This window comes from Heliangelus exortis, chromosome 2, assembly GCF_036169615.1.
Source record: "Heliangelus exortis chromosome 2, bHelExo1.hap1, whole genome shotgun sequence".
In the NCBI taxonomy this organism is placed as follows: domain Eukaryota; kingdom Metazoa; phylum Chordata; class Aves; order Apodiformes; family Trochilidae; genus Heliangelus; species Heliangelus exortis.
The window spans coordinates 97,646,708-97,671,863 of record NC_092423.1 but is presented as its reverse complement, the minus strand read 5'-3'; the positions used below and the strand labels follow the sequence as shown (position 1 = coordinate 97,671,863).

The 25,156-nt window shown below is 43.0% G+C and overlaps 1 protein-coding gene across 2 annotated transcripts in view; it reads left to right on the top strand.

Moving 5' to 3' along the window:
- The window catches only part of LDLRAD4 (low density lipoprotein receptor class A domain containing 4), a 289,376-nt gene that overhangs the window by 226,074 nt on the left and 38,146 nt on the right, over nt 1–25,156 (top strand). The window lies entirely within an intron of this gene.

Here is a 25,156-nt window from a genome sequence, read left to right as displayed (position 1 = left end):
GCTGTGGGCCCGCCGGCGGATTTATGTCCGGGCGTTTCGCGGGGCCCGGCTATTTCCGTGCGCGGCGGCCAGCGCGGCTCCCTGACATCATCGGGGGGCTATAAAACACCCGGGGCGTCACACCTCCCCGCTGTTGATGGCTCTGTTGTCACTCCCTTAACAACCGTCGCCATGTCGCGCCTTCGCGTCCTGTCGCCCCTTCCCCCCGGCCCGGCCTCCTTCCTCCCCCTCCGGCACCCTCCCCCCGGGGCCGGCTGTCATGTTTCCAGAAAAAGCCAGACCCGGGGAGGGCCGGGCCGGGGCCTTGGGGCGCTGTCGCCCTGGCGACCGGTGTCCGGCAGGTGTCCCCGGCGGCGCCGAGCCAAGGGCGGGTGTAAGGCCCGGCCCGCCGCCCTCGGGTTTCCTCAACCGGGCGGGACCGCCGGGCTGCCCCTGACCCCCAGAGGGGAGGCTGCCGGCCCGCGGCCTCCTCCCCACTCCCCCCCGCTCCGGCTGCTCTCTCAAGGGCTCGGTAATAAAACGTGGAAGAAATAAAAGTTGATGTCTGGGTTCATAGAAACAGGGAGGGACCCAACCAGCACCTTGGGGATAGATAAACATACATTCAGTTCCTTTAATGGTTTAATAAAGAAATCAATTATTGGTTTGATTAAAACGTAGGTATTTCATAACTAAACGATTTGGTCAGATCCTTTCTCTACCCCTCATATCAAAGCCTTCCAACCAGCTCTTCAAGCTGCCTGAACTGCCATGCTTCCTCACCACCACCTTAACTTGAGAGGAAAAAGCAGAGAAAGTCCCCAAGAGCTGAGTCCGTGGTGAGGACCCAATGTTACCAACTGTTTTCTGTGAGCAGGAGACTGACATCCCATAATCCAAACAGGACAGGCTGAAGTGGAGTGGATAGACATCAGCCATCCAAAATTCAGGTGGCATCCAGCCTAGCTTACCAGATGATCCTTTGCTCCTCATCTGCAGGCACTGCGTTTCATCTCTTCAGTCCCTGCTCAGTGAGGAGTGTTCCTGCTCTCCAGGTAGCTTCTCATCCCTTCCCAGAGCTCAGCCTCTTTGCACAGGTATCCTTCAGGACCTGCCTTCCCCCTTCTCTTGGTGGTGCCCCAGATGCACCTCTCCAGCACAGAAACACCACCTCTGCAGCTTCTGCCAACATACGCCAGGGCTGAGCTGGTGGGATGACTGATACGTTGTCTTTTAGATCAGTGGCTCTTTTCTTCTTGATAAACACTTCCTAGTTGCAGAACTGATCCTTCACCCCATTGAGACATAACTTCATTAGGAAAATAGTCTGCATTTTAAAATATGACTGCTAATACATTAAAATTAGGCATATTCTTAGGATTTTGTTGTTTTGATATTTTTGGATAGACAGATTCTTAGGTTTTTATTATTGTAATATTTTGAGTAGACAGAGTACCTGGCATTTTAACTTTGCAACATGTTCTTCGTCTGAGCCATTGTTTGGTTTTGGAAGACTTGGACTTCTGTAACTGTGCAGAAGATGTCATCTCAGTGAGTGTCAGCTCAGTTCTAAAGTCATGTATGACCTAGTTTTCAGGGTTGATGAGGATCCATTGTTTCCTGAGTAGTCAACAGGAAACAGAGTGACATGCATCTCTGGAAAGCAGTTTTGTACCACAGAAAAATTGTTGGTTTTTTTTTTAAAGAAAGTGTACATATGTGAATACTAGACTGATAGGCTCTGAGTGTGCCCTGAGCTACCCAAGAAGCTTAAGGCATACCAGTTAGTAGTACAAAGTGGCATCCCTACAAGAATTTAACTGGCAAGTATTTGTGGAGGAGCACTTCCTTGAGTTCCAGGAGAGATTCAGGCGTTGTTTTTTAACTTTCAGTATCTAAAAGCTAGAAAAATATTTTAAGCCTGTTTTCTTATTTTTAATTGGAGGAGGAGGCTTTCAACAAGTCTTAACTTCTTCTGATTGCACGTATTGATGTAACCTTCAGCGAGGTTGCCGAGTTTAGATTTTTAAATGAGACAGATCTGTAGATATGTTGTTACATATTCAGGAAATGAGAAGTGCTGATCTCTTTTTAAGGTTCAACATTTCCGGATGCTGAAGACTTTTGAAAATGTGTCCCACTGCATGAAAATACTGTGCATAATTTGGAAAAAAAAAAAAAAACCACAAAAAATAATGAGATGTCACTCCAGGTTGCTCAGAAGGTATTATAGTGTTCTGCATGGCTTGGAAGAAAGGGCAGACAAGGAATGAGTGTTGCATATTGAAGGCCAGGAGTGCACTGTATCATAGAATCATAGAATTGGCTGGGTTGGAAGGGACCTCTGAGATCATCAAGTCCAACCCTTGATCCACTACCTCTGCAGTTACCAGACCATGGCACTGAGTGCCACATCCAGTCTCTTTTTAAATATCTCCAGGGATGGAGAATCCACCACTTCCTGGGGCAGCCCATTCCAATGTCTGATCACCCTCTCAATAAAGAAATTCTTTCTAATGTCCAACCTAAACCTCCCCCGGCACAACTTGAGACCGTGCCCTCTTGTCTTGCTGAGGGTTGCCTGGGAAAAGAGACCAACCCCCCCCTGGCTACCCCCTCCTTTCAGGGAGTTGTAGAGAGTGATGAGGTCTCCTCTGAGCCTCCTCTTCTCCAGGCTGAACAGCCCCAGCTCCCTCAGCCTCTCCTCATAGGATCTGTGCTCGAGTCCCTTCACCAGCCTGGTTGCCCTCATTTGGACCTGCTCCAGGACCTCAATCTCCTTCCTGAACTGAGGGGCCCAGAACTGGACACAGGACTCGAGGTGTGGCCTCACCAGCGCTGAGTACAGGGGCAGAATCACTTCCTTGGACCTGCTGGCCATGCTGTTCCTGATACAGGCCAGGATGCCATTGGCCTTCTTGGCCACCTGTACCTATGGCTTCTCCAGAAGTCAGGCTTTTACAACCCTGTATAGACAGGACCTTGGGTTTTCCTCTTGGCCTTGCTACTTGCCTTCAGCTGGTGCTCAGGACAGCGAGTTCATCTCACTGCATTTATTTCCCTGATTACCCTTTGCCTTTTACATCCACCGAAACTTTAATTAGCTACGGTCACACAGTGTGTGTGGGCTGCGTGCGGCACTGTGGGGTGCTGTGCTGATACACTCAGCAGCACCAGTGTGGGGGTTTGCTTACTTGATACCACTGAATTGGAAAATCTTTCTCAGCTCTGCATGCAGCTGTGTGGGTTCTGTTATTGTTATAAACACCTTATCTTACATCTGATCAAGTGCATCAGAAAACTGTTAGAGGACTGGGTTATTTGGGATACTGGCACCAGACATTTTCTGTTGGTCTTCAGTCTGAAAACTTAGCCAGTTTCTGTACTGCTTGATCAGATTTACATCCAAGATATTTTCACTGTTAGTCAGAAGAATTAATTTTCAGGAGAGAAATCATTCTATATTTTCCTTTCCCCTTCTCGTTTCTGAGGATGCTGAATTTTAGCAATCCAAGATGATGGATGATGCCTCTAACACTGGGGTGCTGGACTACTTGCCAGAACCTGAACACGTTCATGTTGGGGGACCATATAGTGTGTAGAAACTAGGACTGTAAAGCCAGCTGATGTGAAGGATTATTTTTAAAACATAAATATAAGAAGTTCTTGTGCAGAATTTTTCTACAATTATCTATAAAGTGATTTTACAATCATACTGTCATGGCCTATCTCCTGGCTAGTGAAATAAGGAGGTATAAGAGCTGGGCTGACTCGCAACTGTAGGTAGAGAGAACAGAATTCTTTGCTTTGCTCTACATTGCTTCCAGTCCTCTATAGACTTTCTATCCATTGCCATACTAGTTGGATCATGTTGCTTCCCACCTGATGTTTTTGTCCCTAGTAAGATTTCAATTCAAGCTGGTGATGGCTTGTTATGCCCTAGTGTCACTGATGTGTTTGTTTGAGGGGAGGGAACCTATAAAATGAATGAAAAAATGCTGTTTTGAGCCTTTCTTAAATGTCAGCATTCATTCTTAGTTGAGCTTGCTTTAACTTGCCTTAGTTCCTTTGTGTGGTACAAAGAGTACTTAAGTATATTGAGTTTCATGCTATTTGCTATAGAGATACAAATTAACAATCACTGAGGAGCAAATACAAGTATGCTGTGCTATTCTCTCTTCCATAACTAATATTACTATCTGTCTGCCACCTTAATCTCTGTTCCTTCCAATTTCTTTAAGTTATATAGAACTCAAAATGTCCATGGCATCCAGCCTGTATGGCAACCAAAAAGCACAGTTTGCCCAGTAAACTGGTAGTAGCAGTACTGGTCTTCAATTCGAAGGTCAAAAAGACTCAAGCACAGAACTTAAAGATGATTTCTTTTTGTGCAGCACATGCTAATTTAGATGAGTGCAAAGATTGTGGAAACATTTCTTCCTTAATTTTGTTAATATATTTGCTTTCAGTGTAATCTCATCTTGCATCCATCTCAAGCATGATACTGACTAATCTTTGCATTTGCTTAACCTGTTTACTAAACCCTGAGTTTCCCAGAGTGCTGAGGATAACATATGAAGGTGACTCAGGCAGAGTTTAAGAATATAGAGCAGCCTGGAATAAAGGGCTCAAGAGTAGCAAGCAGGAGTTATTTACAGCAATCTAAGCTAATCTGTCTAACTTGTACATGGAAGCTGAACAGAGAGAGAGCCCTTGGAGGAGGAGGTACTGATATTCAGCGAGGGTGCTGTGAGTGAGCTCTGCAAGAAGAGCTCTAATACGCTTTTCCTCTGGTGGCCTTCCTTTTAAAGTGGATGTCACTAAAATACAAAACACCAACCACATGAAATTCCCTGAAAGCTTTTTTGTAGTTTTACACAACATGAAGAGGCAAGGGCTTGCACCTCCTCTCTTCATAGAAAATATAATAATTTTTTTTTTCTTTTTAGTAGCTTTCTCTTGCTGCCCAGTAAACACATCAGTGTATGGGCTGAACTTGAGGAGGTGTATTTTAAGTTATTTACAATTATATCAAGATTAGCTTTTGGGAGTGTTCTTCCCATATCCAGAAATAAGTTATTTCTGGAAAGGAGGAAAAACATCTATTTGACTGATTTATTCCACTGAGCTTAAATAGTATGTCTTTCCCCTGCAGAATTTATTTTTTCCACAATTTTTTGAGCTCAGGTTACTCAGAAACTTAGTTCTCTGAGCAAGGAGGATCTTGAAGCTTTAGCATCTGTAAAAGATCTGGTAATGAAATAATAAAAGCACTGGCTTTTAAAAGAATTTTACTCAGTTATAATTACAGTTAATTTTCCTAGTTTCAGAAGCCTCCTGCTTTGTCTCCTGTTGCTGCTTTTGTACATATGGATGATTTTATAATGCAGGGTGAAGGCATTAGCATGCATTGTTTATGTGCTTTTACATTTTTGTTAGTATTTTAATTATCATTAGTTTCTCTAATCAGACCACATCATTAACAGTTCTCTTTTTCCATGCATAATGGGAATTGAGGTTCACGTGCAACAATTGTGCGTTGTTCATTCCTCCTGGTTCTGTGTCTGCATGTGTTTGCTGCATTTTATTTGTAATAGACAACATTGAATTTTTCTGGAAAAACCTTGAGAAGGTGGGCGAGAATCCCTGACAAAATGATCAAGGTTCAGCTCACACGTCTGAATATTTTGATGAGGAGAACTTATTTCTTTGAGCAGAAGCACGGTGGCCATCTCAAGTACTGGCAGCTCTTGGAGGACTAATGTAACTGTTGTGTTTCTTTTTGGCTTCATTTAATTATCAATAATTGTCTTCTTTTTTAAAATGACTTTCTTTCAGCAGCCTAACAGAACCTTTTCTGTTCCCTCAGAATTTTCTGTGCTGTGATCTGTGCCCTTACAAACGATTTGAGCTTGTGGAAGTGGCAGGGGCAACTTTCGGAAACATGTAGCTGCCAAGTTTCCTGTGATGTGATCTTAAAATAGACCAGACTGGGAAAAGAGGGGAGGACTGTCACCAAGTGCTGCTCTGCATGTCAGAACTGTTTTTACTTGATCTGTATCGGCTGGTGAAGTCCTTTGTGAGCAGAAGAAAGAAACTCACCCCCACCCATTTCCTCTTTTCAGGCTATTTTGGGCTTGCTGTGAAGTTCTCAGTGTACTTTCTCAGCCAGAGCAGCATTGTGAACTCCTTCTGGTAAATCACATTTTCAGGTTGGGGAGGTGGGGAGGACTGTAAGAGGAAGACAGGAATTTGTCTTTAAACAGGTTGTATTTTTTTCCCTTTTACGTGCGCACGAGAGCGTGCAAGAAAATACTCACTATCCCACCAAATGTCATGGAAGTTTCCAGTGTAATTTTTTTGACCAGGCTACCTAGATAACTTTCACTCATGTTAGCAGGTGGTATTGGCATTTTTTGTTTTAAGAAGTCATTAAATTTAATGAATAGCTAGTTCCAGGGAGAGACATCAGGATCCTAAGGAATTTGTGGAATATTCAAGCTGAGAATTCTTCTTAGTGCATGGTTGAAAACTGCCACTGCCTGAACATACATCACTGATCTATTTCTGTAGTGAGGCGATAGCATTTTTTTTTTTTCCCCTCTGAAGTTTCCACCAGAATAACTTGTTTGTTTTCACTGCAATTTTTGTTGACTCCAACCGCTGTGAGAGAAATCAGAACTGGAGTCCAATTTTCCATGTGGACATAAAGAGTCCTCCTCTCCTTCATTATGCCCACATTCCCAGAAGAAACATCTAGAGCAGAAAAAAAAATTCTGAAAGAAGATGTGGAAGTGTGGGAGAACACACTCTCAGATTTCTCTGCATAGAAACATCTGGATGATATGAAACATACACATATAAAAGGAGAAAAAGAGAATGGGGGGGGGGGGCCTGAAGGGTTTTGTCATGTTTTTGGTAAGGGCTTTTTGCTGTTTTTTTTCACAGAACTGCACAGTTCTGCAGTTCCTCAAGTCCTCAAGATTGTTGCTACTTGAACATCCTGAAGGCTAAGTAGTTTAGAGGAGAAAGGATTTGTACTTGCTGCAAAATTTTGTCAGTGATGTTGTGAATGCTAGTTTAACCCTAGGGAATATTTGTTTGAAAGGCTACACTTGGTTAAATGTAACCATTTTCCAGAGAACCCATAAAAAAACTCTACTATGGGAATGGAAAAAATTACTGATTTTTTTTTTGACTCTGATCTTCTTAAGTTTAAAATTCAAGAACAAACCAGGAAAAGTTTATCTGGATCTTCCTGCATCATAATAAATAATCATTAAGAAACCCCAAACGAACACAAGAGGCACTCACTCAGCATCTGAACATTCTTTGAAATTTGCCTTTTGGGAGAATGATCTTTGTGCAGTCCCAGTGAGGTCACCTGACAGTTCCAGACTTCTCATCATGGACTGATACATTATTTTTTGTGTTGCAAACACATCATGTGCTTACCCCAAACAGGTACTTTTTGCAACCATTTCAAAAGGTAGCAGTTATTTTCCAGAAGAATCGGTTGTCTTTGTTTTGCCTTCAAATTACATTTGTTTCAACATTGGAGAAAGTTTCACCATTGAGAAATGGGTCTCAGTGCCTCAAATGAATTTTATTCTTGAAGTAGACCTGAACTCCTTGGGACAGAGTTGAGAAGTAAAGGACTTGGTCATTTTTAAATTTCTACATGACTTATTCTTGGGTTTGTTTGGTCTTTATTACAATCCTAAGTAAAAGTCCGTGCTTTACTGTGAACACATGAGAACCTTTTGCAGGTGTAGAAACTTGGGAGTGAGTCCCGATTCTCTTAGTGTTCTCTTAGTGCTTTTCTCTTGTCCCATCTTTTCTCTGGGGTGAGGCATCCTGACTGCAACATCTTACTATTTTCATGGGAGAAGCAGTTCCTCAAACTCTCTTGCTGGTTCTCCCATCACACGATGAGCTAGCACAGTGCATGTTGCTATTATTTTTCTCAGAAATACATCCTTGAGTCTCACTCACTTGTTTGTGCACCAAAACCAAAGTAACTTTCCTTCAGTCGTCGTTACCTTTACCATAAAGGTCCAGGATACTGAGGTGATATTTTTTCACCTGAAATTCGTAAAGCTTAAGCAAGAACCCAGAAAGCCAGGAGTGGGTGGGCAAAACAGTCCAGCCTACGTTTCCAAGCCTGACTTCCCCAACATAACTTCTACTTTTCCTATTTGGTTGGCAGGACTAGACCTATAGGGGTTAAAATGTATTATATTTAAGTTGCCTCAAAATGTGCTGCACAGTTGTTGTGGGATTTTTTGTTAGTTTAATTCCTTGCTGCTGAAAATCAATTCTGCAACCTCCTGCCCTTCACTTCTGGAACAAAACAAAACAAAACAAAACAGAACAAAACAAAAACACAAAAAAAAACCCTAAGTAAATGCCATTTTTATTTTGAGGTGGTGATAAAATTCATTCAAGCACACTTTTTCATGAGTTTTAGGGACCCCAGGCTCAAATTCCTGCTAAAAAACCCCATGTGAAGTAGCTCCTTATGAGTATTTCTTTGTAGGCACCTTGTTTCATGACGGCAGGTCCTGGAGAAGGACGGCTGATGGGGCTGGGTAAGCAGGGGGGAGATGTATGGGGTTTCTTTCTGGAGCTGGAGGAAGCATTTCCCCCCTTGTGCACCGGGCACCATCAGCTCAGCCCATCTGAAGGGGCTTTATGAGGAAGGTTATTGTCAACAGTTGAAGCATGGAGAGTCATAAATCCTGGGATGCATTGACGTCCCAGTCGGTGCCAGCCCACGAGCAGGGACGTTTCTCAGCCAAACAGGGTTCCAGGTGGCCAGGAACAAGACAGGGCTGCGTATTTACAGCCCCGACAGCCTGTTGCTAGAGATTGTACCACTGCTCATTTGTAGTAGCTGGGTCGTGACATTGGCATAAGATACTCTGCACAGCTGGGCCGTGCCAGTGCCAGATACGAGTCCCCGTGGCACAAGCTGACCCAGCTGCACTGAAAGTCTCATTCTTTTTTCTTGTCATTGTATTTAATCAACAATGCAAAGTGAGGGTTGCAGCTAATATGCTTTCGTAGCCACGTGCATAAAATACGTAGATGTGAAGCAAACACAATTCTTTCTTTCATTTCCTTTAAGCATTGTAAGGTTTCTTCTTAAATCCAAGCTGCGTATCTTGCTCTCTTGAAAGCAGAAAATGTGGTTAGGAAAAAAAAAAAAAGGTTTTGTTTGTACAGATATATATAAAAATAAAATGTATCCCTGTTTTCTATTTCAGTTCTGCTTAAGGAAGAATAGTTTTGAGTACTGAGATAATGCAAGATGAACATTTTTCTAATGAGCATCATGTTATTTGAGTTGGAAATACTGAGACAGTGCACATCACACAGGTCAGCAACTGAAGCCCAATTACACACTTATTCATAAATCGTCCAGTTGCAAAGGGGCAGCAGTCAGCTTTTCTTTCCCAATCTAGAGTGTCTCACAGGTATATATTTACAATTCCTACACCAGCATTATAAGCATAAAATGAGATCCAAGACTCTTAGTTGCCTTGAGGGTTTTCTAGATTGGGAACGGGCTTTGTTTCCCAAGTTTGTCTCTAATCCAATAAAAAGGTTTAAAGCATTACTATAAAAGACTAGATATAAAAATATAATTAATGATAATGCTGACAAACAAGTGAAGAAACTTTTCTAATCTTCAGTGATGGCAGTCTGAATCAGAATTTAGCTCAGAGCAAACTGCCATTCTAAAGCATTCTAAAATAATTTGTGAAGACATAAAAAACAAAAACAAAAACAAAAAAAAAACAAAAAACAAAACAAAAAAGAGGATTGCTTAAAATAGTGATGTTGAGAAAAACCAACAAATTACATCAAACCAAGAAAAACTTCCAGTCCTTTCTGTTTGTTTACTGGCTTTTTATTTCCTCTTGGGAAGCTCCAAAGCCAGATTTTCAGGCTACCCTCTGCAATTATGGGAACCCGGAAGGATTAGTTTTTAACTGAAAGCCAAGTTTCTCAAGAAGAAACATGACTCTAGGAGCAGGGACTTTAGGAAAAAGAACAAATGCCACAGTATTTGAGATGGCTTTGTTGACTTTTGACTTTCCCACAGTCCAGAAGAGCCACGATCTCTGACAAACAAAGGCCACGGTGTGTAGCTGCCACTAAGATCCATTTGTAAGTGGCCCAGCATTGGCAGTTCTAGGTGCAAAAATTCTGTGTTATCAGTCCCTGTCCAAGCAGGGACAGAGGGCTCTGAGGGGCAGCATGTAATAATAACAAGAGGGCATGAGAGGCCAAATGCTGCACACTGGTCTCTGTCATGCCAGTTTGTCCCTGTTTTTTTTTTAAGTGGTAGAACATGGAGTGATGTGAGAAATGAAGGGTGGAGCCGAGTACTTGCATGAGTAACATCTGCAGGACTGGGCCTGATCCTCTTTCCCACTGAAATCAATAGGCATCTCGCCAGCCCCAGCACTGGATCTGTTCCAGCAAAGGGAAGGGAAATCCATAAGGCTCTTTCTATGGCCTGCTAAAGGAGTAGGTGTTGGGGTTTTTTTTTCAAAAACAAACAAACATACCAAAAAAATAGGGCGAATAGTTGAAAATAATTGATAGTATTAAAATAGAGACTTCTGCTGATCCCCAGAGGGACATGTTTTGTAAGCAGCAGTTCTGCCAGTCGCCTTTCAGACGTGCAGGAAGCTTGGCGCCTGGTTCGAAGAGTCAGCCTCTGGTTTGAGGGAGGTGTGGAACATGAAGAACTGGAAGAGGAGATAGATGGCCACTGGCATCTCTGTGGTGGGGTTTCTGTGAGGGCAGGGAACATGTTTTTCTCAGCTTGAGAATGTTGCGTGGCAGCTTTAAAAAAATTTGGAAATACCATCCTCATGACCTGGATCTTTTCCCTAAGCTTTTCCTTTCTTTTATTCTTTTTATTACAGTTAATCTTCTTGCTAAGTACCAGTTTTCTTTCCCCCAAGGAATTTAGTAGGTAATGGCGTCTTTACCTCTTTTTCTACCCCAGTTAAGTTTTTGAGGTGGTTTTTCTTTTCTGATGATGGTTTTTTTGGGTTGTGTGTGTAAGTATGCTGAGTTAGAGTAGAAGTAGGTCAACTGATTAGTAACTGCTGGTTTGCCTTTAAAAGCAAATCAGATTAAAAATGAATCTTCATATTTCTCAGTGTTTGTGCCAGCTACGTGTAATTTTAGCTTGTGGTAGTGGCAATGGGTCATTTGGGGCAAGGGAAAACAAACCCTCTGGAATCAGAAGTGAGAGCAGAGTAAGGAAAATAACAAAACCACACGTAATTATTTCCTAAAAAAATGTAGTGCTCCAGTGAGGATTTTGGGAATCCTGCGTGTAGGACAGTTACAGCTTTCAACCTCTTTGTGTTTGGAAATTTGCTTACTTTGGTGTAGTGCAAGCATAACTTACTGACTAATTTGAGAAGTCCTCTGTTTAAATTAAATAAAGAGAAAATTTTCCTATTCACTGTTTTGTCACTGTCAGCTTGTGGGCCATTAACAGAGCTGTTATTGTGCTGGCACATCTGAAAACATAGTTTTGTAGTACTTTTTTGAGAGTTTTTCAGGTATCAGCTTGTAGTGAAAATATCCAGACTGTGTTAAAGCAAATTCAAGGGTAAAAAACTTATGTACTCAGCCTTTCTCAGACTGTAAAGCTGTACGTTTTGCTGCTAGAATCTTGTCTCCCTCCTCCAGCACTGTTCGTTTGGGGTAATCTTAAATGTCACAAGGTGCTTTTCCAAAATGGACCACAATGATTGCATTGAACCTTTTGAAAGAGAAGTCTTATTTGCAAAAGAAAAGATTAGCAGTGACTTGTTTGCTATACTTGTACAAATCACTTGACATGTATTTCTGAACTGGTTGGGGAGCTCCTTTAAACTGGTCGTACTCTGAAGTTCTTAGTTAATGACTGCAGCTTAGTCTGCACTGGAAAATGGTATGTCAGCTAGGGTTGTGAGTAAATCACTCTCCTAACACATTTGGCTGTGCCAGCAGAAACAAGAAGGTAGGTGAAATTATTAAAAAAAAAAAAAAAAAAAAGAAAAGAAATACAATTTTGCTGGTGTAGCTTGTGCCTTCCAAGAGACAGGCTTAAACTCCACTGTCTGAGGAGCTCTTGGTTCAAATAGGCTGTGTAGGGGTAGGAGACAGTTACCTGCTACTAATTCCCTTGTGTTCTCATGCTAGGAGAAGGATTTCCTGTCACCAAGGTGGCCTGTTTCCAAAAACCCTTTCTGGCCTTACTTAGACCCAAGCAATACTGATTTTATCTTTTTTAGAAATTAATTAATTTAAATTAGTGCAGTTCCCTCCTTGTACTTCTGAGCTAAAGGCTGTTTCTTCTGGACAGTCTAATCAGCAGAATATAAGTTGCAACCTGATCTGGATTTGATGCTGACCTGGCTTGGGGCACAGTGTTGGACAAGGTACCTCCCAGGGCTCCTTCATCCTGAAGGATTCAGTGGCTCTGGGTAGGGCTGTGCCATTTGATGTGCTGTATGCCTAACAATAACTTACACAGCAAGGTGATATAAGACATGGATATTAGGATATGGACAAAAAAGATTTTTTTGTATCATAGAGGCTTTCTGAGTGCCTGAATCTCTCCTCTTCTTCATCTGGTGTTCACTGTGGTTCCTCTGTACTTTGCCATGCCTGGGAGGTTTCAGAGGTGGAGGGCTAGCAGTAACAGCACTGTTACACTCTGTCAGGATGGTTCCCTGTTGTTTTTCTGATTTTGTTGCTTCGACACGCAGCTGTGCATGCCATGTAGAACAGCTATGGTCCATCTACCATCTCTCCGTTGTGGTCAATAACTTCAATGAGCTACCACTGTGAAGGAAAATGGTCCAAAATTGCCCAATTCCTCTTTCTGTGTGCAGAAGATTGGGTTTTTAAGGGTCTTTTCCTTCTTTGTGGCACAGAGGTGCTCTGCCACATGGATTTACTGGGCATGGCCATGGAGACTTATGGAGGAGGTATCTCATCTCCTGCCTCTTTGTCTCTCTGCTGGCACCACGTATGGTCCCAGTAGTGTGGTGCCTCTCTGATTTCCTGTCTCTACATGCCAGATCATGGGTACTAGAGAGTCAGCAGTGCTGTACTGGGGCCAGAGCCAAAGAAGAGGAGCAAAAGACGTGAGCAAAATTCTTTCCTTGGGTGAAGCTCTGCACCAGGGGTCTTAGATTATTGACTTGGAACGACTGACCTGAATCTTTCTAGCAATTTAAAGGTGGGGCTTGTAACTGGAAGCCCTCCTGCCCCCTCTTTTTTACACTATCCTGTTCCAACTGTGTTGCCATTTGAACTGAGTTTAAATTCTGTGGAGTCTGCAGGGCTGTGAAAAAAAATCCTGTCTTGCTGGAACTCCTGCCTTGCTGTCCCAGTGCTCCACCATACAATCAGATTTCCCACTTTGTTTGCCAGCTCATTCTGAGACTAAAACCAACATAAAGACCCAGCATGTTCCACATGAACACTCAGGTCCTGGAGGAAGAAGTTCTGCAAAGCAGTCTGAATGCTAACAGGAATGATGGCTTATTTTTGGACTTCAAAGACACTCAGCACTAATTTGGAGACTATGAAAGTCTGGAATTTGTAGCACTGAACTAGCAGTAGCCACGCAAGGTTCTCCGCAGAGCTGCAATTCCGGGCAGCTGGACCCTTGTGTAAGCTGGAAAAACAAACCAAGGAGTAGGTATTACTCAGAGTGCCTCACAGTGATAGAATTTCATTTTTTGGTAATGGAATTGATCTGTTCTGTGATCCAGTGCAACTTGAGAGAGCAAGCTGGTTGTGCTGCCCACTGGTTTTGAAACTCTTTTCATGAGGTCACCAGCCACTGCAGGGAGCCACTTTCCAGCTAGCATGGCACAAGCTGTCTGCCCTGTTTCCCCACTTTCATCCTGGAGGTTTTTTCCAGATCCTGCCTGCAGGTTGCCCTTAACTGCTGACATTCTTGCTGGCCCCTTTGTCTGATGACTAGCCAGACTGTCACCAGATCTCTCATTGCAAATGCACCAGAGGAGCAGCAAACCCCAGCTCACTTGCAGGGACTGTTCCATCCTTTCTTTTGTGACCTGACTTAAAACAGGGTTTTCAGTACTGAAGATTGGTCAGTGTGGGGTTTTTTAAATGCATGTGAAGGCTTGTCTGAGAATAGATTCATAGTTATGCTCTTATGATCCAGAATAGACAGAAATATGGGTTTATGTGCCCCTCTTTGGGATAGTAGGCTGTATGGCTTATGGTTCGTTTGGTTTTGTGTGCTATGGTTCATTTTGTTATACTCTGAGCTGTCAATTGAAAGGAGATTTGTCCTAAATTAACAATAATCCATGATCTGGAGGCAAATGTATGTTTGGTAATGCCCTAGTGTTTATGGAACAATTAGGTTTTTATTTTTGATGGGTCTTTCATGTGATAGGATCTGTGCTTTGGGGCTGCAGTCTTTGCAAAACTGATGAAGAAGCTCCACAGGGTTTAAGATAAATCAATCTCTTTTTCCTCATGCCTCCCATGGTGAATTTGCTCCCATGGTGGTTGCATAAAGCAACCCAGCTGAATAAAGCCTCAGTAAAAGAGAAGCTTGCTACTTGCTTTCTGTCAGCTTACCACACTCCTTCTGTACATGCTGCTCTACACCAGTTGCATATTACCACAGTAAATAGCTTCCCAAACTCCAGCAGTCCTTTCTCCCATATGCCTTTGGTTGCTGATGTGGCTGAAAAGCTTTTGTTCCACCACAGCACAGTTCATCCACTGATACTGCATGGTAGGAACCAGTTTATTATCAGTATAAATTTTAATACTTCGATAGCCCTGGCTGGTCATAAGTTTCTGCTCATGGAAATGAAGTGAATTTGATATCCAGAAAAGTGAGCAAGCACATGCTGGGAGTCGTGCAGCCTCACCTCAGGCATTTCCACTAAGGGCCAGACTCAGGATTTCCGAAGTCTGTGGGAGGAATCTGGAAATCCTTCACTGGAAGGGCATGAAGAAACCCAAGGCAGCATTATTTTTCCAGCACAACTGGGTACAAGCAGCACATCAGAATCAGAAACTTTTCACCAATCTTTAATCACCCTCTGTTCAGAGTGTGCACCCAGTCCTGGATGACTGGGAACAGAGACCCTGCTCTAACAGGTCATAAATGAGCAGCTTGTAGGCAATTTGAATCAGGTGGTATGCAAGGCTCAACATTCTGATGGCATGGGTGCAGCTCACAGCTGCCCTGCTTCTCTTTTGTATAGGGTGTAGGTTTCCTGCTGTCCTGCACTGAGGCAGGACAACACGACAGCTCTGGCTTGCAAAGTTACCTTTTTTGCTATGTTTCTGCATTGTCTGCTCCCCCTGAGCTAGTGAGGTACGTGTTTTATAGTGGCGGGTACAGCATGAGCTTACACTGGCATGTTCTAGCTACCTTCCTACATACTTGCTTTCATCCGAGTTGTACAGTATGAGGAAAGACTTGGCATTGTCTTCCTGACTTACCAAATCTTCTATTAGTCATGTCTTTGGGAGATGGTGGCAGTTCTTCACCTCCCACGCATAGCCTAGATATAGTCTGTTACCGGGCTCAATACAGATTAAGTGAAAAAAAAAATAAAATCCTAATCCTCCAGCTTCTTTGGCTGTGAATTGAAATAATTCGTAAATCCTATGGTTTTGTTTGTCTGATGAGAATGGCAGCCTATGCTGTCGGTGGCATTTTTTTCTTCCTCCTCTTGCTGTTGCAGTAGGGTGAATTGCATCATTTCTAATAAGATTAGAGCTATTTGCATTTTAAGGTGTTCGGGGTATTAGCTGGCGGTGTGTCAGTTTAGTCTGTCTGAGCTGGCTTTGGTCACCTCCCATAAAGGTTAGAGAGTTCAAAATTATTGTGTCTTGTTGAACTGAGAGTCTAGACATGTCTGGAGAGTTCCTTAGTTTTCAGGTTTTGTCTAAGCTTTGTTTCAATAGAGGTGTGAAAGCTACCAAAAATGACAAGCTAACACAAAGGTTTGAAAGTCATTTGAGTACCGTGTGGGTGACAAATGCCTGTATCTGTCCTCCTAGTCAAGGAACAGTAAAAGGGCACACATTAAAAAAATAAAGAGCACTGTCAAGTGAATAAAAGGCCCTTTATTTGCATGTAGAAATGGAGAAGGAGTTTGGGGTTTCTCTGAGCTTTAGTGCAGACACTGAGGTGTGCCGTTCAGACCTCTGTGTGCCAGGCTGTACTCCTCCGTCAGCATTTGGTCTGATCTGTGCAACCTTGCCTGGATGTGAGCCAGGCAACAGCCTTCCCTAAGGCTTCAAGAATGAAAGAAGAGAGCAATAAATATGCAAAGTATTATTCTCACAGGACTTCACACTTCACTGCTTCCTGAGGCTCAGCTGACAGTGGTGGGCACTTGCTGCTTGCATCCCTGGCCATCCCTCCATCCCGCCTGGGTACTTTCCCTGTGTACTACTTTCCCTGTGTACCACCTTTCTGGTCAAGAGGGTTTTTGCTGAAGACCCTCAGTTCTCTGCCTTGCAAAAGGCTCATTCCCTTTTGTGCTCCAGTGAACCTCTTTTGCTCTTTGAGGAGAAAAGAAGCATATTGTCCAGGAACATGGTTTTCAGGGGAAGATCTTGAAACAAGAAGCAGTATTGCTCCAATACCAAAAGCTCTCTTGAATCGTGAAGACTTTAATGGGTCTCTACAGAGGCTGCACAGTTGCCTGAATCTTTACAGATGCTGCTGTGTATTGTGTGTTCTCTTTAGTAGAAGGAATCCTTGTATGCTGGGGTCATCTTACCTTGTGTAGGTATTTTGAAGCAATGGTTGAAGTAGGGATGTTTGAGGACATGCCACAGAGAATGGTTTTGCAGTTGCAGATGGATGGACCAAAAAGAAGAGCTACGCAGTGCTTTTTCTCTCCAAAAAAACTTATCAACTAGCAGGTGAAGTGACCTGGAAAAAGGACAAAGGAACAGTAACCTAAGCAAAATATCCTTCTTGAGGTTTCCTAGAAGGGAGTTCATGCAGAACAGAAGCTTTTTGCTTCTGCAAGTTTCTACTGGCAAATTGACCACTCTTCAGTTCTGCTGATAGTTGTAGTATTTCAAAACTCTGATACCTGGAACTGTATCAATAAGAATGTCAAGTTCAATTAAAAAAAAAAAAAGAAAAAGAAAAAGCCTGTTTCTAGCCTTCCTGACTGCAAGCTAAATCTTAAAAGTATTGCCTTAGTCAACTCAAATGTTTCTGAACAGCAGAAAACAATGGAAACGTATTTTTTTAGTCTTGGGATTAACTTCAAGTGGGCAATACTACAATTATCAAACCTTCATGATCAGTAGTGCTAAAGGCCCTTTAAGGATTTAACTGCCTCAGCAGTTACGTTTAATTTGAAGTGTGGAGAGAGAGCAGCCAGTTTATTTCCCTAGTTATTTAGGCACCATTGGTGATATATTTGTGGGTTTGTATATTTAAAACAGGCTTTGATGTTTTCCCTTATGCATCTTTTTATTATATAAATAATGTCCTTGTTTCTTAGTGTTTGTTGTTAGTGTGTGCAAATACATTCATCTTTTGTTTCACCCTTCCCTAGTGACCTGTTACATTTAGTTATAGGATATGCAGAAAGGAAATAATTAGTCTAACTTTGATCTGCCCTTGAAAATTGCGCTGTGCTTTTAAACCACTGTAGAAGAGGAACAGTAGGTTTGTTTCTGCTCTCCTCAGCAGCAAAGCACAGAGTGAATCTAGCCATTGTAAATTATTGTCTTAGAATAGCCTAAAGAGCCAGTTTTTAACAAATGAGTTGGGTATGAAGACTTTTCTTTCCAGTGTGGAGATGCTGCAGATAGGGCAGTGGTATGCCAGGAGCTTCTGAGCTGTGAAGTCAGATGAGACAGTTAGAGCATCACTTCAGAGCACCCGCGTGGGTGCTTGTTTCATATCACCCACTTACATTCAGATACTCCCTCACCTTCATGGGGGGAGTTCCACTTTTTGATGTTGAACCTTAGTTTGTTGTTGATTCCTTCCTTCCTTCCTTCCTTCCTTCCTTCCTTCCTTCCTTCCTTCCTTCCTTCCTTCCTTCCTTCCTTCCTTCCTTCCTTCCTTCCTTCCTTCCTTCCTTCCTTCCTTCCTTCCTTCCTTCCTTCCTTCCTTCCTTCCTTCCTTCCTTCCTTCCTTCCTTCCTTCCTTCCTTCCTTCCTTCCTTCCTTCCTTCCTTCCTTCCTTCCTTCCTTCCTTCCTTCCTTCCTTCCTTCCTTCCTTCCTTCCTTCCTTCCTTCCTTCCTTCCTTCCTTCCTTCCTTCCTTCCTTCCTTCCTTCCTTCCTTCCTTCCTTCCTTCCTTCCTTCCTTCCTTCCTTCCTTCCTTCCTTCCTTCCTTCCTTCCTTCCTTCCTTCCTTCCTTCCTTCCTTCCTTCCTTCCTTCCTTCCTTCCTTCCTTCCTTCCTTCCTTCCTTCCTTCCTTCCTTCCTTCCTTCCTTCCTTCCTTCCTTCCTTCCTTCCTTCCTTCCTTCCTTCCTTCCTTCCTTCCTTCCTTCCTTCCTTCCTTCCTTCCTTCCTTCCTCTTTTTTTTCCACTTGCTGCCTTTTTTTTGGTTTTTTAAACCTTTATTTCCCAGTGTGTGCTGTTTTTTGAGACATCAAAAATAAAAAGATAGGTAATTGGAAGACAGAAAACAGCTCTATTTCTGTTAGTATCTAGTTTTTGTTATTCCTTTTATGGGAAAAAAAAAGAGAGAGAGCAGAAGGCATTTGGAATACAGAAAATAAAACAGGTGCTAATTTTTACTGCTATTCCCCTTAGCCTAGCTGTGTGTTTGTTTCATGTGGCTTGGTGGGAGATTGTCCTAGTGCAACAGAAAGCTGTCTTGGTGATTCAGTGTATGGTCCCTAATATATGGGAAGTAATATTTGCTGTCAAAATCCTAAAAAGGCTTCCTTCAGGCTGGGTTATTTGTGGTTTGGGTTTTTTTTTGTTTTGTTTTGGGGCTTTTTGTTTTTTGGTTTTTTTGGGTTGTTTTTTTTTTTTTGGCTAGGCAGCTGTTGAGCTAAGAATACCCAGAATTTTGTACAGTGAATGTAAGCGTTTCACTCCTTAATCTCACCTCCCGTTTCATGAGCAATTCATCTTTATTGTCTTAGTTCCAGCCCTCAAGACAGTAGATATAAAGATTGTCTTTTTGAAATTACTCAGTGCTCACTCCACTGCAGTTGTGATTCTTGACTGAAGGATCTTTATGTTCCTGTAATGCAAATAAATGGTGAGAATGAATTAATTTTACCAAGATAGTTAACAAGCATGGATGAAATGTGAAACCAAGGTCTCTGTAGATCCTCACAGTTAATGATCCCGCTGTACAGTTTGTATGATTTTTTGATATTATTTTTATTTGCACTATCTTACTATTACAATTAAGTGATGGTTTCCAGTCTAGTTTGGGTATTTTGATCCATATATCTATTAGCCCAAAGCCATTGTGCTGTTGCTTCAAGATGATGACAACCCCCGTGCTGTACCTCAGAGTTGGATGCAATTGTATATAAAGTGCGTTTACACACTTCACACTATTGTGATGCTAAATTATTTAGGTTTTTCAAAAGGCGTTTAGTGCTTTGCTGAAATGGGATTCAAATCTGTACAGCAGCAGTGGTTATTAGTCACTGTATGTTTGTCCATAAATGCATATGAAAGGTAGAGATGTTAATTTTAGTTTCACTGAGTCTACCAGGCTGGAAACTGAATGTAAATCCGAGTATGTATCTCTGTTGCTTTTTGCCTCTAGCAGCTTTTAGAATCACAAATGCACATTTTTAATGACTAAATGTAACATTAACAGAGAGCCATTCTGCCCCAGTTGTTTCATCAGACAATGGACTTGCTAGAGACTGTTTTTAAGTAGCCATGTCTGTCTAATTAAGGATTCTCCCTTCCTTCTGTAGAAGAAAAAGGAATATTAAAAAGCAGATAAAGTAAGCTTATTAATTTGTGTGCAAGCTTCAGAGTGGCAGGTGGAATGTGAAATAAAATGAAGAGATTGTGTCATATGGCCGCATGTAAGATGCTTTCCTCCAGAAGGTGCTCTATTTGTTCAGCCCTACCAAGAGGTGGGCAGGAGGCTGCATGGTACCCCCAGGGCTGGGATCCAGTAGTGGTGTGGTGATGGGTAACCTGCTGCATTCTCTGGTTTGGGTGTGGAAAACACCAGCAGAGGTGGAATATTGTAATGAGTGAGGGGGCACCATGAGCTTATTTAAGTTTTCTTCCAGTTTTTAAGTAAAAACACCCTTGCATTTTAGGAAAACGGCAGTGAAAAAAATATTTTGAAAAGCCACCGTAGCCTTTCTCTCCATTTTGGATTTCTGTACTCCCTGAAGATGGGGCATCACGTTGTCAGACATCAGGGCTGGGAGCACAGACTTGGCAGCATTGCTGCTGCACACTTGCTCTTTGCAGCTGCGATTTGGAGAGAGCCTGTGCCTAGGTGGTGGGACTGGCCTTGGAGGTACCTGGAGGATAAGCATCTTCCTCATGGCAGCTGGGATTGTGTGGTCCAGCATCTGCTCCTCTCCCCTGGCATGCAACAGCGGGGAGCTTACAGCTCATGGGGAGCAGGGTGCCTGGTGTTAACCTGCCTATACCTCATGGTGATGGCCTCCTATATGGAGACTGGGTATCTGAGTTCTGTTTTACGGGCTTTGGGGCTTGAGTGGTCTATAAAAGGAAACGGAGGTTGGCCAGCTAGAAGATTCCATATGGCATCGGCTGCTGGCACCTTCCCGTTCCCTGTTCTTTCCCAGTAATGTGAAACTGGTCATCTTAAATGGAGTGGTTGGTGAGAGCAAAGGCAGAGAAGCTGTGGGCTGACCCAAGGACAGGTGCAGTTTGAAATCCGTCAGCTGGCTGGCGATGGGATAGTGTGAGGGATCATCCCTGTGCTTTGGCAGGCTGGGAGGTCTCTGCTGAGGGAGGGCTCCTGCCAGCCCCCTGCGAGGAAGGCTCTCTAGGGCTTTACATTGCAGCACCCTCCCACCGGGCTTGTGTGGGGAAGGGGAGAGACCTGGGGGGAGAGGCAGCACAACTGCTTTTAAGGGTATGACCTTAAAGGCAAGAAGAGTTGGGAAAGCCAAGGATAAAGACAGCCTAGAACATCCTTAACGCTGCCAAGCCTAAAATTAGATGCCGGGTAGGCTTTGTTTTCCTTGCAGGCTCACATGCCGCATGAGTCTTCCCCCAGTTGGCCTGCTGATGGCCAGTGCTGACGCCAAGGAGCACTTGACTCCCTGGGAATAGGTTTCTTGTGACTTTCTGTATCCCCCCCGCCGTCACACGGCGGGAGCAGACGAGTGACACGGCAGAGCTGCCGTCACGCGCAGCGCAGCCCTGCTGACAGCAGCTGTCCTGGGACTGTTGCTGTTGACAGCCAAAGCTTTGTTGACTGTAGGGAGGGTCAAAATTATTACTGGTGACCAGATGAGGTATTAAGCGCGGCGCTGATGCTGGGAGCCCGTGCGCGTGACACAATTCGCCGTGTCGCTTACGTAGGGGTTTAAAGTGCAGGCAGGGAATCGGGAACAGGCAGCGGAGGGATGCTGGATACTACATTCCAAACGTGTGTTTGTACCCAGTCCCTCGGAGGCCATGGCTTACGTTTTGGCAGGGCACCTGTTAACAGTTATGTCTCGAAAAATCCACTTTTGCCAGTTATAAACAAACCCCACAAATGATACGGCGTAGCTTGGCCATTCTGCGTGGGCCAAAACATCACTGAAAGCTTAGACTGGGGCTGCACTGCCGTGTAAATGCAGTTTGATTCGCATGTTAGCACGTTAAAATGGAGTAGTGTGACCACATAGTCACTACTGTTTAAGATGGTGTATCTGTTAAGCAGACATGCTGTTAAATCAGACTTTCTCTGTGAGCTCTGAAACAGGCTATCTTAATTTTATTCAGAATTCACTTAGCACTGTCGTATCCACATTATGCAGCATAAAAGCCTGTTAGATACGTGCTCGCCTGGGAGCTCTGTGACTGAGTAAGAGCCTTTCTGATCTGTTCACCAGGTTGCTACCAACTCTGTATGAGACTCGGAAACTTTTAAAGGGGAAGAGTACAGGTTAACCAGGCTGTGGCTGCACTTTTGGCTTCTCCTCTAGGTGCCATGCAAGGAACTGATCAGGCCAGGGCATTGCAAGAATGCAGAATTTGGTTTTTCATTTTGCTTCTTTCTGTCCTTCTGTTTCCTCTGGCTGCTTAGGGAAAGCAGTGGTTTTACAGCTGCCTTCTTTAATCCCCTTTGACTGGGCTGCTATTTTAGCTGAGCAGTACCTACACTACAGGGAGGGAGAGGCACTGTATATAATGCTGCACTAAGGGTTTTACACTTGTCTGCTGGCTTGCTGCATAGTCAGGATAAGTCGTAGCCGTTTCTCAAAATCCCTGTGAATTTTTCTTCAAAATGATGTGATTAACTCGTGCTGTAAACTTCCCCTTGTCTAGAGCATCCAGGCCTGGCGCTGAGCTTGACAGCATTCAAGATCTCCTGCCCACATAGACTATTAGGTTCTGCTTATCCTTCGTTTCCACTGCCTGGTGAAATATTAGATAAGGGGGAAAGAGCTTATCTTACACGCATCTGAACTGACAAATATGGCAGCCTTTCAGTAAAAAGGCTAATGCAGATGAGGCCTTTTTCCTGGCTAGAATAAGAATGAGGCTGGCGCTTGTCTTCTGCTGCTGACAACGGTCAGATGCGTGCGGCGTGATTTCCATAGCATCCAGACAGTCGGAGCACCTAATATCTACCTGTCTAGTCAATACATCAGCTTTGCTGGAGCAGGGAGCTGAAGTTTGTCATTGAGGCGGGCTCCTAATGCAGCAGGAATGGATTTTTCAGCCGTACTCCAGGGTAAACATTGTAAGCCACACAAATTTATTTACCAGCAGAGGCAAATAATTGTGTCAGTCACTTTTGTTTTCTTCCCTAAATAAGACATTCTCTATAAATGCCCTTATGGATTTAATTTTTGTAGCTTTAAAGAGGAGGGGGTGGCGAAGGGGGGAATTTCTTGCTACTTAGGTTAATATTAGGGTTTATTTCCCTCTGTGTGCACATGAAAAATAAGTTTAAGTTTGGACTCAATGATCTTATAAGTGTTTTCCAACTTAAATGATTCTATGATTCTAATAACCTTCAGAGGGACACATTTCAGGATTTAACTGTTTGAGGATAGCAGGGCTGGGAAGCACTGTTCTGGAATCAGTATTGAGGGCAGTCTGGCTTAAAAGCGTAGCTGAGAAAGGAGTCTTGAGCGTGCTGGGGCTACCTAGAGAGGGAAAGGAGCAGGAAGGAGGGGGCTGCTTAGTCTGCAGGGTGCTGAGCAAGGCCTGTTACTCATTTCAGATGTTTCTTGGCTCATCTCAGGCACAGAGCTGTACTTGAAGTTTAACACTTCCAATTTGAGAAAGAATACTCACCATTATAATGGGGTGTATTTCTGCATTGCATTCATACAGATATTTTGGGAAATTGTTTTCCCAGCTGTAAATCCTAAACTGTGCATTTGCTGTCGGATTCTCAGCCACCAGCTAAACCCCAGTGTGTCTGGCAGCACACAGAGCTGGGGATCTAGTGGGAGAAACCAATAGCCTTCTAAGGATTTAAGGAAAAGAAGTTAATGGGTGGCTTGCTGCAGTACAATGCACACAAGTGTGCTCTGAGTGGAGGAAAAGGAAAGAGTTGTTAGTTGGGCAAGGCAGACACACCTAGACAGCATCCGGAGCTGCTGCCAACCCACATGGGGTTCTTGGAGCTTTTCCAAGCTTTGTTCCTGAAAATAAATTGTTAAAGATGGGAAACTTTGAAGATTGAATTGACCGGCGAGCCATGCCTCTGGGTGTGAGCTTTAAGAGAGAGAACTCTGGCTTTGGGTTTGGGCTAGAGGCTCACGGTGAAAAAGCAGTCATCAAAGCTTAGCCTACATTTAATTTCTTTGCAAGGGGTGATCTGCAGTTCTTTTTAATTGTTGTTTCTTATAAATGGGATCTATTCTAGCCTCACAAATTGAGAAAGGGCTTTCAACGTGATTATTTACTTTAGCTATGGACCTGCTTGTTAGCTGCAATTCATATAAAATTATCACCTCTGTGCCTGTTTCACAGGAGCAGCACATGAAGAAGTTAAGTAACATCTATAAACCACTCTGAATATGTAAAACAATGGATATATGCTAACTATTATGTTATTTATTTAATGCTTTGATAGCTGTGTTGCAAAACAAATGAGGAGGTGGGGATATCTTTTGGAACAGAATATACTGCAGCGCCTGCCTTGATCTGCATTAGACATCTGCACTGTGAAGTACAAGTGATGCTGAAAGATGCACTGAGAAAACAAGCAGGTTACAGTACTGTCGTGTTAGAAATGACAAAATCTGTAGGCAATAGAGAAGCTAAAACCACTTCAGTTTCAGGCAGAAAGAAATACAGAAATACAGGAGAAAAAATAAAATATGAACATCTTGGAAGCTGGGATTCAGAGAGTTCTTTATGTGGTGAAAATTCACACAATGCTAAAAAAAAAGAGCAATTTTTTTTTTTTTTTTTTTAGCAGGAAAAACAGACCCTCGAAGTTCTGAGATTTAACACTGAGGACTGCAGCTCTTACCCCTGAAAATAAAAAACAAAACAAAACAAAAAAACACCTTCCCCTAAATTTTCAAAGGTGTTCCAGTTTAAGCTGGCTTTGAGGAAGACACTTAGAACGAACAAAAAGTCCTAGTCTGAGCTTTCAGAGCAAGAAATATGAGAGGACATAAAGGAAGAATGCCAGAGTCCTTTTAAATTCAAAATGTCTAAGCTCTCTGCCCAAAAAAGGATAAATCCAAGCTGAGAGCCAATTTGGGTTGTATGGCAGATCCATGTTCCTTATATGTACAAACTTGGCTTGAGCAATCCCTTCCTTCCCATCTTCCGCGTGTAAAACAGAAACCAGAGATATTGACACAAGGTAAAGTGGTTTGACATGTCTAAAAAAAAAAGCAAAAACAAAACAGGATGAGTGCTCTAAGGGTTTTGCCTTTTCTAATTAACTTAGCAAAACTGTGCTAATACAATGACATGCAGCTTCCAAGGCAGGAGTTATCAGGCAGGTAGGCTAT